The sequence below is a fragment of the Trichechus manatus genome, unplaced genomic scaffold (assembly GCF_000243295.1).
Source record: "Trichechus manatus latirostris isolate Lorelei unplaced genomic scaffold, TriManLat1.0 scaffold00058, whole genome shotgun sequence".
NCBI lineage: Eukaryota > Metazoa > Chordata > Mammalia > Sirenia > Trichechidae > Trichechus > Trichechus manatus.
Window position 1 is genome coordinate 7333420 of NW_004443994.1, and position 13927 is coordinate 7347346.

At 40.6% G+C, this 13927-nt stretch overlaps 1 protein-coding gene across 1 annotated transcript in view; it reads left to right on the plus strand.

The window, feature by feature from the left end:
* Positions 1 to 5370, plus strand: part of RPAP2 (RNA polymerase II associated protein 2) — a 102139-nt gene extending 96769 nt beyond the window's left edge. Inside the window, exon 16 of the transcript XR_002824480.1 lies at positions 4859 to 5370. The gene's annotated coding sequence lies outside the window, so the exon portion shown is untranslated. The remainder of the gene's footprint in view (positions 1 to 4858) is intronic.
* The last annotated feature ends 8557 nt before the right edge of the window (positions 5371 to 13927 follow it).

Consider the following 13927-nt stretch of genomic DNA (forward strand, 5'->3'; position numbering starts at 1 on the left):
GCCCTGACAGGGAACGCAACAGACAGTCCCTGATGGAACGGGGGAAGGGCGGGGTGCAGACCTCAAATTCTAGTAAAAAGACCAGACTTAATGGTCTGACTGAGACTGGAGGAACCCCAGAATGCATGGCCTCCGAACTCTTTGTCAACCCAGAACTAAAACAATTCCTGAGGTCAACTCTTCAGATAAAGATTGGACTGGACTGTGGGACATAAAATGATACTTGTGAAGAGTGTGCTTCTTAGCTCAAGTAGATACATGAGACTAAATGGGCAGCTTCTGTCCAGAGGTAAGATGAGAAGGCAGAGAGGGTTAGCAGCTGATTGAAAGGAAATGGGAAATTGGGTGGAAAGGAGGAGTGTGCTGTCACAGTATAGGGAGAGCAATTAGAGTCACAACAATGTATGTATAAATTTTTATATGTGAGACTAACGAACTGTAAACTTTCACTTAAACTACAACAATTAAAAAGTCATTGTATTTTTGTGCACTAACAATGAAAAATCTAGAAATGAAATTGAAACAATTCCATCCCCAATAGCACCAAAAAGAATTAAATGCTTAGGAATAAATTTAACAAAAGTACAAGACTGTACAATGAAAAATTATAAAAATTGTTCAGAGAAATTAAAGAAGGTATAAATAAATGGAGGGACATTCTGTGTTCATGGATTGGAAGACTCAATGTTGTTAAGATGACAATTCTCCCCAGACTGATCTCCAAATTCAATGCAATTCCTATCAAAATCCCAGCAGGTTTTTTTTTTGCAGAAATAGACAAGCTGATCCTAAAATTTATTTGGAAATACAAAGGACCCAGAATAGCCAAAACAATTCTGAAAATGACGAGCACTTCCTGAGTTCAAAGCTTACTACAAAGCTACAGGAATCAAGATAATGTGGTATTGACATCAGGACAGGCGTATAGACCAATGGAACAGAATACAGAGTCGAAGAATAAACCTTTACATTTATGGTCAATTGATTTTCAAGAAAGGTGCAAAGGCAATTCAATGGAGAAAAGATGGTCTTTTCAATAAATGTTGCTGGAACATTTGGCTATCCACATACAAAAAAAAACTTTAGATGCTTCCTCCCACTATACACAAAAATTAATGCAAAATGGATTGTAGACCTAAATGTAAGAGCAAAAACTATAAAACTCCTAGAAGAAAATATAGGGGTAAACCTACACGACTTTGGTTTAGAAAAAGAGTTCTTAGATATGACACCAAATGCACAATCCAGAAAAAATATATATTAATAAGTTGGACTTTATCAAAATTTAAAACTTGTGCACTCCAAAAGATACCATTAAAAAAATGAATTGACAGACTACAGACTGGGAGAAATATTTGCAAATAAGGACTTATACCAAAGATATATGAAGAATTCTTAAAACTCAAAGCAAACAACTCAATTTAAAAATGGGCAAAGGATTTCAGCAAAGAAGATAGATGAATGCCTTAGCACTTGAAAAGATGCTCGACATCATTAGTCATTAGGGAAATTCAAAATTAAAACCAAAATGAGATACTACTTCACACCCACTAGAATGCCTATAATAAAAATAAGTGTTGGCAAGGATGTGGAGAAACTGGAACCCTAATTAATACATTACTGTGAAAATATAAAATGGTGTGGTCACTTTGGAAAAAAGTTTAGCAGTTAAAAAGTTAAACATACGTTTACCATAAAAAATCCAAACCAAACTCATAGCCATCGAGTCAATTCCGACTCATAGAGACCCTATAGGACAGAGTAGAACTGCCCCATAGGGTTTCCAAGGAGCGGCTGGTGGATTCAACTGCCAACCTTTTGGTTAGCAGCTGTAGCTCTTAACCACTGTGCAATTCCACCCCTCAGTATTCCAGCCGGTATGAGTTTCCTAGGGCTGCCGTAACAAAGTACCACAATCTGGGTGGCTTATGAGAACAGGAAAGGAATCCTGGTAGGTACAGTGGTAAGCACTCAGCTGCTAACCAAAAGGTCGGCAGTTCGAACCCACCAGCCGCTCCTCAGAAGAAAGATGTGACAGTCTGCTTCTGTAAAGATTTATAGCCTTGGAAACCCTATGGGGCAGTTCTACTCTGTCCTATAGAGTCACTATGAGTCGAAATGGACTCAACAACAATGAGTTTGGTTTGGCTGGTTTTGTGTGAGAACAGAAATTTATTGTGTCACCATTCTGGAGGCTAGGAGTCCAGAATCAGGCTGCTAGCCATGTTGATTCCTTCTGTGGGCTCTAAGGGAGAAATTGTCCCATGCCTCTCCTAGCTTCTGGTGATGCTGTGGGATCATAGGCATTCTTCCCTCTGTGTGTCCATCTGTGTCTCTTCTGTTTTTATAAGGATCCCACTCATTGGATTAAGACTAGGGTGGAAAATTAATGAGGTAATGTGCCTGAGCACATCTAAATGAGCAGACAATAAAACTAAACCAAACCAATTGCTGTTGAGACGATTCTGACTCATGGCGACCCCATGTATTTCACAGTAGAACTGCGCTCCATAGTTTTCAATGGCTGTGACCTTTCAGAAATAGATTGCCAGGGCTTTACTCCGAGGTGCCTCTGGGTGGATTTAAAGATTCCAGCCTTTTGGTTATTAGCCAAGTGCTTAACCGTTGCACCACCCAGAGACTTCTTGAACAGACAATAAACAAAAAAAAATTGCCATTGAGTTCATTCCAACTCATAACAACCATATAGGACAGAGTAGAACTGCCCCATAGGGTTTCCAGGGAGCATCTGGTAGATTCAAACTGCTGACCTTCTGGTCAGCAACCAAGCTCTTAACCACTGTGCCACCGAGGCTCCTGAACAGACAATATAACCAAACCAAAACTCATTGCCGTTGAGCTGATTCCGACTCATAGGGTCGCTATGAGCCCCTATGAACAGACAGACAGTAGGCACCTGGATTTAAAGACCTAAAATTAAGACCATTCCTACTCCACTATGACATGCTAACTGATAACATCTTCAAAGACCCTGTTTCCCAACAAGGTCACGTTCACAGGTACCAAGAGTTAGGACTTCAACATATCTTTTTGGGGGACACAGTTCATTCAATCCATAACACACCCCAAGAGAAATGAAAACATACGTTCACACAAAGACTTGTACATGAATGTTCAAAACATTCATATTAGTCAAAAAGTGAAAACAATCCAAATGATCATCAACTGGTGAATGGATAAAACAAATTATTCAATGGAGTATATTCAAAAATAAAAAGGAACAAATTACTGATGCATGCTACAACATGGATAGCTTCAAAAACATGCTGAGTGAAAGATGTCAGATGCAATATACCATATATGATATGAGTCCATTGATATGAAATAATTCAAAATGCAAACCTGTAAAGCAGATATTAGATTAATGGTTGCATGGCAATGGAGAGGAAAATGGACTGTCTGCAAATGGGCACAAGAGATTTTTCTAGGGTGATGAAAATATTCTAAAACTGAGTTGTGATTTTTGTGTAACCTTGTAAATTTTTGAAATGATTGATTTGTACACTTAAAACAGGTGAATTCTATGTATATAAATTATATGTACTTCAATAAAACTGCTAAAAATCATAATTGACAAGGCCTTTCCCTCTGACCTCCAGTGACCCTTCCAGGGGTAAAGAGGGGAAGAGGCTCGTCTTCCCTGTGCCCAGAGACACGTCTTCAGTTATCCCTACACTCTGCAAGTCTAAGGGCCTCAGGTGAGGAGCCAGTAGCTCACTATACAATGATTGAGAATCCAAATGGACCAAATGTCCTAATGTACTAATACCACATCTGCCACCAGGTTACTGTGGGGCTAGCTGCTTTTTAGGGGTGCTGCATCTGCCTCCCACACACTCCTATCAAGTTATGGTAGCTTGGGAGGACTGGAGCAAGAATGCAGTTCAGCTCTGTCATGGATTGAATTGTGTCTCCCCAAAATATCTGTCCACTTGGCTAGGTCATGTTTCCTAGTTTGTATGATTGTCTACCATTTTGTCATTTGATGTGATTTCCCTGTGTGTTGTAAATTCTATCACTATTATGTAATAAGATGGATTAGCGGCATTCATATTAATGAGGTCTACCAGATTAGATAGCATTTTAAGCCAATCTCTTTTGAGATATAAAAGAAGCGAGCAGAGAAACATGGGGATCTCATACCACCAAGAAACCAGTGCCGGGAGCAAAGCGCATCCTTTGGACCTGAGGTTCCTGTGCTGAGATTCTCCCAGACCAGGGAAAGACGGATGACAAGGACCTTCCTCCAGAGCTGACAGAGAAAACCTTCCCCTGGAGCCAGCACCCTGAATTTGGACTTGTAGCCTACTAGACTGTGAGAGAATAAATTTCTCTTTGTTAAGGCCATCCACTTTTGGTATTTCTGTTATAGCAGCACTAGATGACTAAGACAAGCTCAAAGTACTGTCTGTGCTGGATCTTAGTTTCTAAATATTTTCCAATTAAAGGATCAAAGTCTCCTTAGAAAGTTGCTGGTTCTAAGGCTGGGGAAGGAAAAATACAGGACAAGGCTGGAGCATCTTGTAGTATAGAAAGTAAGCAAGTGCTCAAAAAACAAAAGGATTGGGGTGTGTCAAAGGGACACAGGAGCCAACCTGAAAGAGCTCCCAAGAGCCAATGCTGGAACAATTTAGGCAACAAAATAACAGTATTGGATTGTAACCCGAGGTATAAAATAAATATAGATCAGCCCATACTTACGTAAATGAGGGAATAAATAAATGAGAAGAGACAAATCTTCCTTACAGAAGAATTCCAAATAATTGAAATGTAGATACTACCCCCCCTCCCCCGCCCCAGGACACGGAGTTAAATCTCCTTTCTGCTTCCCTTTCAGGATGGGTTAGACTTCGTGAATTGCTTCACTGAGAATGCAGTAGGAAAAGAGAAAAACAGTAACTTTGCAATGAAGAGATCTGGCAAACACTACCTTAACCAAGTAATTAAGGTTAACCAGTGATGCCATGTGGAAGTATGCTCCCTGATACGATGTGATAAGAAGGGCACTTCACCTTTGTGATATTCTTCCTGAAAACCTATACCTCAGGCTAATCATCAGAAAAGCATCTGACAAACCCAGTTTGGAGGAGCTTTCTGCAGGATGCCTGGCCAGTATTCCTCAAAGGCTGTCAAGGTCAGAAAACCAAGAAAAGACAGAAATTCACAGACTAGAGACAAGGGAGAATTGTAAACTAAATGCAGTGTGGAACTAAGGACTGGATCCAGCAACAGAAAGAGAACATTAATGGACAAATGGGTAAAATCCAAATAATGTCTGTAGTTTAGTTAATAAACCAACACATTTTCTTAGTTTTGACAAATGTACCATGGAAATGCAAAATCTTTACGACGGGAAATTGGGTGAAAGGTATACAAGAATTCTGTATTATCTTTGCAACTTTTCTGTAAATCTAAAATTGTTTCAAAATAAAAATTTTTTAGTTGTACTTTAGGTGAAGGTTTACAGAACAAACTAGTTTCTCATTAAACAGTACACATACTGTTTTGTGACGTTGGTTAACAACCCAACGACATGTCAACACTCTCCCTTCTCAACCTTGGGTTCCCTATTATCAGCTTTCCTGCCCCCTCCTGCCTTCTAGTCCTTGCCCCTGGGCTGTTGTGCCCCTTTAGTTCGTTTTGTTTTATGGGCCTGTCTAATCTTTGGCTGAAGAGTGAACCTCAAGAGTGACTTCATTACTGAGCTAAAAGGGTGTCCGGAGGCCATGCTCTTGAGGTTTCTCCAGTCTCTGTCAGGCCAGTAAGTCTGGTCTTCTTTTGTGAGTTAGAATTTTGTTCTATATTTTTCTCCAGCTCTGCCCAGGACCCTCTATTGTGATCCCTGTCAGAGTAGTCAGTAGTGGTAGCCAGGCACCATCTAGTTGTATGGGACTCAGTCTGGTGGAGGCCATGGTAGTTGTGGTCCATTAGCCCTTTGGACTAATCTTTCCCTTGTATCTTGTTTTCTTCATTCTCCTTGCTCCCAAATGGGTGAGACTAGTGGAGTATCTTAGATGGCTGCTCACAGGCTTTTAAGAACCCAGACACCACTCACCAAAGTAGAATGTAGAACATTTTCTTTATAAACGATGTTACACCAGTTGAGTTAGATGTTTCCCGAGACCATGGTCCCCACAGCCCTCTGCCCAGCAATTTGGTCCCTCAGGGAGTTTGGATGTGTCTATGGAGCTTCCATGACCTTGCCTTGGACAAGTCGTGCTGGCTTCCCCTATATTGTGTACTATCTAACCCTTCACCAAAGTTACCACTTATCTGCTGTCTGTTTAGTGTTTTTCCATCTCTACCCCTCCCCTCCTTCATAACCATCAAAGATAGTTTCTTTTTGTGTGTAAATCTTTTCATGAGTTTTTACAGTAATGGTCTCATACAATATTTGTCCAAAAAGTTTTATTTTTTAAAAGTACTGAGCTGGACACAGCAAGGGATGCAAAGACAAAGTCACTGTCTTCAAAATAGCCAGCCTGCCTAGAGGAGGTACTCATGACTGCAGTAAATGCCGTAAACAGGGACCATACATCCTGGTTTGCCTGTGACAGTCCTAGTTTATACCTGTTACTCCAGCATCACTATTAAGTCAAAGCACCCGCTTTTACTTCCAGAAGCATTCCAATTTGGATAATAAAGTATATGGTCTCATCACCTAAAAGACACAGGGTATGTTTTGATAGAGTTGGGAAGAGACAATTTTGATGGCATGGAAGGATGGGTAGGAGTTATGAGGTGGTGATAGAGGGGCAGGGCATATGGGAACGGGATGTTATTACCCAGGCAGGGGCAGCTTCAACAGGAAAGGCACAGTCAGGGAAGACTCAGGGCATGTACTTTATAAGACACAGGAGTCTAAAGTTGGAGAAAACTCGAGAAAAGCAGCACACATGATTAAGAAGATAGGGTCAGCAGGGTTTGGAGCAAACTAAAAGAACTAGAACTCTTCAACAGTCGTGTATTTTGCAAGCTGATAAGAAAAGTGACTGTACCAAACTATAAATAAAAAAAACTTTAAGAAGTTTCATCAAAATTTAAAACTTTTGTGCATCAAAGGACTTAAAGTGACAAGACAACCTACTGAATGGGAGAAAATATTTGGGAATCATGTATCTGATAAGGTTTGATATCCAGAATATACAACTCAACAACAAAATGACAAACCAATCAAAAAATGGGCAAAGGACTTGAATAGACATTTCACCAAACACGATATACAAATGGCCAATAAACACAGGAAAAGATGCTCAATGGCATTATTCATTGTCATTAATTGCTACTTACAACTCATGGTGACCTTATGTATAACAGAAACATTGCCCAGTTCTGTACCATCCTCACAGTCTTTGGTATGTTTGAGCCCATTGTTGCAGGCACTGTGTCAATCCATCTCATGGAGAGTTTCCCTCGTTTTCGCTGACCCTCTACCAAACACCATATCCTTTTCTAGTAATTGATCTTTCCTGATGACGTGACCAAAGTAAACAAGATGAAGTCTCTCCATCCTCACTTCTAAGAAGCATTCTGGCTATAGTTCCTCTAAGATGGATTTGTTCATTCTGACAGTCCATAACTAAAAACCATAACTAAAAACTCATAGCAACCCTACAGGACAGAGTAGAACTGCCCCATTGGATTTCCAAGAAGCGGCTGGTGCGTTCAAACTGCTGACCTTTTCGTTAGCAGCCAAGTTTTTAACCACTGCGACCCCAGGGCTCCATGGCAATCCATAGTATATTCATTATTCTCGGCTGACACCGTTCAGATGTGTCAGTTTTCCTCCAGTCTTCTTCATTGACTGGTCTCTCCTGATAGCATGTCCGAAGTATATGAGATGAAGTCTCACCATCCTTGCTTCCAGGGAACACTCTGTCTATCCTTCTTCCAAGACAGACTTGTTTGTTCTTCTGGCAGTCATGGTACATTCAATATTCTTCATCAACACCATAATTCAAAGGCATCCATTCTTCAGTCTTCCTTACTCATTGTCCAGCTTTCGCATGCATATGAGGCTATTGAAAATACCATGGCTTGGGTCAGGCTCACCTTAGTCCTCAAAGTGACATCTTTGCTTTTCAACACCTTAAAGAGGTCTTTTGCAGCAGATTTGCCCAATGCAATACATCGTGTGTTTTCTTGACTGCTGCTTCCATGGGTGTTGATTGTGGACCCAAGTAAAATGAAATTTTTGACAACTTCAATATTTTCTTGGTTTATCATGATGTTGCTTATTGGTCCAGTTGTGAGGGTTTTGTTTTCTTTATGTTGAGATGTAGTCCATACTGAAGGCTCTAGTCTTGATCTTCATCAGTAAGTGCTTCAAGTCCTCTTCACTTTCAGCAAGCAAAGTTGTGTCATGCAAAACCACAATGAGATACTACTTCACCCCCACAAGGATGGCTATTATCAGAAAAATGAAAAATAACAAGTGTTGGCAAGGAAGTGGAGAATTGGAACGCTCATCTATTGTTGGTGGGATTGTAAAATGGTGCATCTATTGTCGAAAACAGTTTAGTGGTTCCTCAAGAAGTTAAACATAGAATTACCAAATGACCCAGCAATCCACTCCTAGATACATACCCAAGGAATGCAAACAGATTTCTGGTACAGCAATGTTCATTGCAGCACCATTCACAGTGGCTAAGAGGTAGAAACAACCCAAATGTCCATTGACAGATGAATGGATAAACAAAATGTGATAATGAAGTTCTGATACCTGCTACAACATGGATGAAACTTGCAAATATGCTGGGTGAAATAAGTCAGACACAGAAGGACAAGTATTGTATGATCTCACTTATGTGAAATATCTTGAATAAGCAAAAGCATGGAGACCAGAGTTTATTAGTGGTTGCCTTGGGTGGACAGAAGGGGGAAATGAGGAGTTGTTATTGCTTAAGCGGTACGGAGTTTCTGTTAAGGGTGATGAAAAATTTGGAAATGGATAGTGGTGATGGTTGTATGATGAATGTAGTGGTGAATACAATTAATGTCACTGAATAGTACACATAAAAATAGTTGAAATGGCAAATGTTTTGTTATATATTTTTACCACAATGAAAAAAATTATAAAGTGAATTTTATTGACAAAAATCCTTTATTATCTTTTTTTGCCTTACATGTCCATTCTCTTTAGGCCTTTGGTATGCACTGAGCTCAAGCTCACCCAAGCTAACTTAAAGGTGTTGTGAGATGCCTCTCAACACCTGTATTGCCAGTTGCTAAGCTCTTAACCTTAGCAAGATTTGAACATCTAGTTGCCGAGGCCTTAGGTGTCTGACCTAATCTGTGGTTTGGTCATGTGCTCTGCTGACTCAGAGCCTGTACGTCTCCTCTCCAGAGCACCGCTCCCCTATCCTCTTGTGGCATTCTTCGTTGAAGTAAAGTATCATCTTCAATAAAGCATTGTACCCAGGTTTTCTTGTGAACTCCAAATTTCAAACGAACGGGGAAGAAATGTTTTCCCAAAACGCTGTTCTTTGAAGAAGACTTAAATTATTTTTCTTTTTTTTCCCTTAAATAATATTTTATTGAGTTTTTGGTGAAAGTTTACACAGCAAGTTAGGTTCCCATTTGAAAATTTCCACGCAAACTGTTCTGTGACATTAGTTACATTTATCACAGCATGTCAACATTCTCTTTGTGTTCTGTTTGTTCCATTTCCAGTACTCTAGTTTGCCTGCCCCTTTTCTCATCTTTGCTTTTGAGTAATTGTTGACCTTTTGGTCTCATAGTGATGGTTTTTAAGTAGGGCACCCATCTTACGGGTAATATCCTTTATTTTGTGTGCCACTCTATCTCCCTAAAAGGTGATCTCAGGGGATAGGCTCAGTTCTAGGTTTAAAGAGTGTCTCAGGGCGATAGTCTCAGGGAGTCTTCTGTTCTCTACTGTGCCAGATTGCCTGGCCTTTTTTTTTATATATAAGAATATGAGTTCTACTCCATATTTTTCTCCCATTCTTTCTGGGACCAACTATTATGACCCTGGTCAGAACAGTCAGTGGTGGTAGTTCTGGTTCTTCTAATCTCAGGGTAAATGAGGCTGTGGTTTGTGGAGACTTGTTTCTTCGCTGTGCTTTTGGTTACCATCTTGCTGTTTTGCTCCTGGTGAGTAGAGACCTGTATTTGTGTCTTAGATGGCACCTCACAAGCTTTTAAGACCCCAGATGCTGCTCACTTCACTAGGATGCCAATCATGACTTTTGTCAACTATGTTATGCCAGTTAACTGAGTTGTTCCATGAGACTATGGTCCTAAGCTTTCAAACCCAAAAAACCAATGTTGGAAGGTGTTTGGTTATAAGATTTAAAATTCTAAATAGCTTTTACTATGAAAAATGAACAGTGTGATTCACTTTCACTTTCTGTTTAAATACCTTAGGAACTGGTACACATGCTGTCATAGTCAAAGAATGATGTTTTTTTTTTTTTTAATCTTGCCCTTTAAAAATTTCGATTGCCATAGGATTATCTCAAACACTTGAAAACACATAAAAATGATTTGTGGACTCTCTTTAAGGTATTATTTAGCATCTTCTGCTTATCTGCTAACTCCTGCTAAATGCTAAAACCAGTTGATCTTCCTACTCATTAGTGAATAGGATCAATTCTCTAAAGATTTACCTAGACCCCAAGAAAGTGATACCATTCTGAAATTTTAAAATCTTTGATAACCTCCCATTGTAAGCCCTGGTAGAAAAAGAGTAGTAACGATGTCAGTCTCTACTGGAGTGAAGGTGGGGTGGGGAGCAGGGGTGACTTTCATCTGAAATGTGCCTAGAGAGGCCTGAGGTGGGGACTGGCTCCTGGGTTCTCTGTCGTCCAGGCCAGGAGGCACATGCATACCTGCATTCCCATCAAAGCCCTAGTCAGGAATCCTGACCCCTCCTCTCTTGTGTGTGGCACAACCCTTAGGCTAAGACGATGGGACAGGGACTGCAAAGGGACTGCCCTGTGTGACTCCTGATGAGGAAATGCCCTGATGAAATTTTTTGTTCCCCAATAAAGCTCATTTGCTTTGAGAATTCACGTGTTCTTGTTCACATTAAACTAGCAAAATAGGAACTTTAGTAAAATCTCCTTGGCCATCCCCCTCTTCACTCTAAATTTTCAATCCTTTGCCTGCCTTTCCCTCGGTAGAAATATTTCCGTTTTGAAAAACTGATTATTGATGAATAAACTGAGAGGTGGAATTGGATCAAATAACTTTGGATGGAAGTAGTGACACCAAGGCCTGACCTCCAAATGACCTGGCCTCACCACTGGGGCCACTCCAATGTACTAGTTTCCATTTTGCTTCCCAGCACCTCTGCAGTCATAATCAAAGTGAGGGAAGAAATTCAGTCACCTTGCAACATCTTCAGGAAATTCTGCACTCCCCTAGGGCTTGCAAAACTCCCTGTGTCTTGCAGACCAAAAGCAAGTTCTCAGTCACCTAGCTCTAGTTTGCATAATTAAAGTGGAAGCGGGTTATCTTCTGGGTGACCCTTGGCCCAAGTGTTGGAGCAATGAAAGATTTTATTATTTAGATGAGCGGTAAAAGCCGGACCCCTGGGTCATACAGCCAAATCAGTCTCCATTGAAGGCACTGTAATGTTATTCTTTTCAAGTTGGCACATGTATGACTTGATATAATTTCATGTATAATTTCTAACACTTTTCAGAGAAATTTACTAATATCTTTTATAATACCGTTTATCTTGCTTTTTGGTAAGGGAAATGGCATAACTTATGATCTATTAACTTATTCTCTCCCACGTCCTTACCTCTTTGTCTTTCTCACATTGCCTAACACATTATTCTAACATGTTAACTCATGTTAGAGCATCTTTTCACTAAAAAAAAAAAAAAAAATTTAGATAAAGCCACCTTCAGTATGGCCACATGGAGAGAAAGAATCCCCCCCACCTTCAAAGTCAACCAGAGTGGCTCTGCTCTCTTCCATGTTGGGCATCCAGACAAAATTTCCTTTGTACAAAGGCTCCTGCTGCTACGGGAGAAAAGAAGTTTGAAAATTACTGAGCTAGTCTAAATCCCCTGCTTTTAAAAAGTGTTAACTAAGACCCAGAGGGGCTTACCTGACAAAATCAGCGAGCTTTATCCAGCCAATTCTAGATCCTCGGTCTAAAATTCCTAGGCTATGGCTCATCCTGTTAAGTAGCAAAAGCACCCAGTGAGATTTGAAGAGGAGAGAAAGCTCAAAATGGGACTCTGTCAATTAAAGAAAACCCACGTGGGATTTGGGCAGCCACACTGGGTTTGGGTGAGCAAAACTGAGATTGTCTTCACCTCTCCCTCCACTTCTGTTGTAAAACACGCGTCACCTCCACAGGAAGAACTGAACTTGTGAAGGGGTTCTGGTTTGAGTCAGAGAAATCTTTGGTTTTAAGGCCCAGAAATGTTTTGTTTGGAGCCCCTGGCCTTGGTTATAGGTTGAGAGACCATGGGGCCACGGAGTAGCCCTGGTTTTTCAGAGTCTGGGAAAACAATTCACAGTTACTTTTGGAGCTCCTGGGGAAAGCCTCCAGAGCAGAGATGGAGTATTTACCAACTGGGAGAGGAAGTTGTTACTGAAGACCTTTCTAACCCACTTCTGTAAGGTTTAATTCAATAAAACCAGCAAACACACCTATCACAACCTTGTCCTCCCTTGATTAAAGCCCTGAATTTTTTGTGGAAAGTGACACCAAAAAAAATTTGTTAAAAATCAAAAAATTGCCAAAGAGTTGATTCCGACTCATGGGGGCTCCGTGTGTTTCAGAGTAGAACTGCACTCCAGAGGTCTTTCAATGGCTGTAATATTACAGAAGTAGATTGCCAGGCCTTTCTTCCACAGTGTCACTGGGTGGATTCAAACCACCAACCTTTTGGTTAGTAGTCTCGTGCAACCATTTGCACACACCAGGAAAACCAGCTGCTCATGCTACCGATGGAAGTAAAGATGTCTACAGGAGTAAAGGTCTGGGCCATTTGGGGGACAGAGATAATAAATTAGCAGCATAATACGGAGTCTGTGAAGGTTTTTGGATTAATTTGTAACTTAACTTTTAGGAATATATGGGATTTACTGGCTGGTCCAATACAGCTTCATTCAGTCCTCATCTCATTCAGCTCCACGCGCTGGGAGGAGAGGTGCACTAGGAGGGTTGTGGGCATGGGGAGGGTGAAGGCTTGGTAGATTTTAGAGTCTCCCCTGAAGCTGTCCCCTACGAGCTGCCTCTATGGAGTCTCACACAGCCTGTATTTCTGGGGATTGTCCTAAAATTTGCCCAGAGCTTCAGAACCATGCACACCCATTCATTCATTCACTCAGCAAATATTTATTGAGCACTTAACACAGGCCAGGTCCTCCCATCCTGGAGTACTCACTGAGTGCCTTCCATGGTGCCCTGGGTGGAGCTTCTCTACAAGGCATGGGGGACTGGATCCTGCTCACTCCTTTATTCCCCCACAAGAGCTTATGATCCTAGCTTGAGCTATGAAACACTCAATGAACCATGAGCATGGGAGGCAAAATGGGAAAAGCCTGGGATTTGTTGCCAGACTGGCTCAAATCAAATCTTGACATTGAGATGTTAACAGTTATTAGCTGGTTGATCTTAGACAGGTTGCTTATCTTCTCTGAGCCTTAGCATCTTTATTTGAATATGGAGAATAATAAAATACATTCTTCATAGGGTTATTCATTTAGGGAGTCCAGTACAGAGAAACCAGCGATTTTTTTTTAAGAGTCAGTACAAGTTTTATTTTCGTTGTAATTTTTTCAAAGTTATGCTTGCACATAATTATAATAGTAACTTACATAGAGTTTACTTTGTACCAGGCACTATTCCAAGTACTTTACATAGATTAAATTTGTTATTGTTAGGTGCCCAAGTACTTTACATAGATTAAATTTGTTA